Here is a 3,455-nt window from a genome sequence, read left to right on the forward strand (position 1 = left end):
AAGGTTCTAATATAATTTGATGAAACAGTGCATTATGAAACCCATCCAAGGTGTCTATCCATGTGGTTCATCCTCATGGCATATCCCTAAACAATCACTACATGGCCCCACTTGAAAAAAATACGGCCGGGTCCGAGGGTTGCTGTGGTTACTGGTGTAAGATGGTGTTCAGACATGCACCAATTACATTACTTTCCCTTTTTTAAATTTATTTTTATTTTTTAATTTTAATTTAAAAAACCCCATTGAGTTCATCTTTGCATATCAGCAAAAATTCTACGCAAAATGATACACAATGTTCAGCGCTAATGTTCGTCAAATAAGACTAATTTGTAAAATATTAAGCGTGTTATCAAAACTTAGTCGGACGCAACAAAAAGTGGCTGCTTCGTGCGTGCGCAGCAGAGTCGCAGCGCGGTCTGCAGAGTCGCATTTCATTTGTCACCGGAGTCGAGAAGAGGGAGAAGGTTCTAGAAGACCTTCGGTCTAGATCAGGTCTGGATCGGGACCCGTCCCACTCTCCATGCGTGATTTGCGGCTGCGATCTCCGTCCGCTGCTCGTGCCCGTTCCTCTCAATAACACATTGAGAACGCTGTTTCTATTTTTCGATGTTTTTTATTTCACTCCAACACAAAACAGCGGCACGCAGCATAACAGGGACCGATAAAAACAGAATGCAAATAAGAATTATACAGATTGATTTGATTCTTCTGTTCGGTCCCAGCGTAGGTTGAGCCTGCCAAGTCAGTCAGATATTGAAACGTCCCCCTGACAGAAAACAAAACAACAAAATGCGGCTCATTGTTCCAGCATCAGATGTCCGACAAAAGATCCAAAACCAGTGTTAAGCATATCCATAATTACAATTAGTCTGTGCCCGCTCGTTATCCTTCGAAAATGAGACACAGATGTCGGTATATGCGCAGGGCGACCGCCCCCAAACCAGGACCCTTAAACGTACCGCGCGTTCGGCACGCTGTTGGCAGGGCGGGGCGGGGCGGGCTGTAAGACAGTGACTGAGAGAGCGTCCCCGCTATGCACGGTGCTTTTTGTTTGTTTGTTTCGTTCAGTCAGGTAATGTAGAGGCACGGGTATGTGCAGACGAGTGGACTTATAGGAATAGCCGGACCTCCACGCCACACCCCTGAAAGCATACAATTCACAGCGAGCGAGTGTCGAGCGACAATTCACACTCCTCCAGTGGGAACCTCCGTGCACGCTCTTTTCTGCTTAAGCAAGTGCTGAAAACAAGTATAATATTATTATTTTTATTTTAAATGTGCTGAAAACTGAGACAATTTGGTAGTGGATGTTGCAGACCGGCTCATTTGACTGTTTGACAGATATCTGTCGGGACTCCGGACACGCAGCTCGAAACCGGGACCATCCCGGACAAACCGGGAGGTCTGGTCACTGCAGCCCGTTGTCCCTTCAGCCCCGGGCCCTTGGGCTTGAGCGATTCGCCCTGGATGGAGCCCGGGACGTCCTTCTCGTGGTCATAGCGTTGGGTATTAGCGCCAGCCTGTCGGCTGTCCAAAGTGTCGCTCGGCGTAGTCCCGCGCTTCCGTGGGGCCGGACAAAGACATTTGTCATGTGTCGCCATCGGGCGCCTCTGACGTCTGGCCTTCCTCGTAGCATCTCTCTAACTTCCGTGAATGCTGCTCTACGCTTCACCACCGGCGGGTTAGTCGGGGAGTGGCGCCATCCTTCGCCCCGTTTTCTGTGTTTTTCTCTTCTATGGCCTTCTCAGGTTTGTTTGCTCGCCAACGTGATAATGATTGTGATCCCAAAGTGAGCGCTCGTGGCGATGGATTCTGTGCGCGCCGTCTCTCCTCCAGGGACGGCGCCTCAGCCAAGAGCGATGGAATCTCTGGCCCTCGGTCCTTCTTTACCCAAGGCCCCGATGATTATTCCTTCTTGAACGTGCATCAAGGTCCTCATATTTTTCAAATGGTTGTTTTTACCCCTGTTGTCCAGCGGTTGACCCTGGTCTGAAGTGTAGAGAGGGGGCGTCTGAAGGGTTGGGGGCCCCTTCTTCCGGCGCCTTCACAGCGGCGGCGCGCACGGCCGATTCGCTCCTCAGTCCGGGGAAGAGGCTTCTGGATATTCTGATTTGGGGGTGAAATCTGGTACAAACATGGGATTCGACCTGGCCCTCTGCGCTTAAAGCAGCCGTAGCCGCAAGCACCGTCTTGTTTGCGGGCTCCTCCTCATCTCCCGGTCCTGCCTCCACGTCCGAGGCTTCTGGGCCCGGTTCAGGTGTGTCTTTCTTTTGTCGCCCCTGCTCCCAACCGCGGTGAAAATAAGTAAAATCGGGAAAGCCCCTGGGGATGCTCGGCTGCTGTGCTTGCTTCTTCGGGTCCTGAGTGGAGTTCAATAATTTAGCATTTTTGTAAAGTTTTAACCGAATAAGTGTCGAGCTATCTGAAGGCTCGCCTTAGCTCGTCGCTCTCTGGGGAACGAAAATACTGTTTGTTTTTTGTTTTTTTTTATCGTATTTTCTGATGAACAAGGGGAAATGGCGCCGCCCTGAGTCTCTGCCCGAGACGGAGGTGCCGGAGTAAACACATTTTACTATATCTATTTTTTATTTTTTTGATTGTTTATTATTTTTCAAATGCCGGCTGGCTCCCGCTCAGACATGGCGCCCAAAAAGACATGGCGCCCAAAACTGTACCAGCCGCTGAGCTCGGCACCCTTTTGGATATTGCCAGTGCAGGTTTTTTTTTTCATTTTTTACATCCGGCTCCGGTCAGAACGGCCAAACGACAGGTATTTAGCTTTTCTTTGTGTAAACAAGGCTATTTGCTATGATGATATGCCTGTTGTCTGCACGGAGAAATTCTGTGCACTTATTTCTTGTCTCATTTTAATCAGTTTCTTGTTCGACCTGAAGGCCCCTCCATTAGTATTCCCTTTATTATGCACATTCCCGACATAAATAAAGTGTTATCTTATGCTGCGCTGCGGGAGCGCAATATAATTCTGTTTTTAAGATGAGGTAACGCTGCCATCTATTAATCCCCCCCGCAGTGGAAATTTGGGGTCCTTACAGCAGCTCAGCAAAGGCCAATTCATAGTCCAGACGTAGCACACGCGGACCACACTCTGCCGGGGACTAAAGCGAAGCAATAGCCTGTGGTGGGGGACATACTGGGAAGCCACACTCGAGTAAAAGTAGCGATATCTTCCCCGAAAAACACTCTGGTGAAAGTCACTCATGCGAATTCTCCTTGGGTAAAAGTTGCCGATATTAAATGCACTTAAGTATAAAAAGTAACTCAGCATGTACGGTTTTAAATGTACCTAAGTATTTATTCAGATGCGTCTTTCACTCTGACATGACAAAATATTTGGGATAAATGTCCGCGGGTGTCCATCGGTCGTAGCAGGTGCAGGTGGGGCGACGGTGATTTTAATAGTAATAATAGTAGAAGAATCTTTATTCGTCACA

This window comes from Zeus faber (assembly GCF_960531495.2).
Source record: "Zeus faber genome assembly, chromosome: 22".
NCBI classification, from domain to species: Eukaryota; Metazoa; Chordata; class Actinopteri; order Zeiformes; family Zeidae; genus Zeus; species Zeus faber.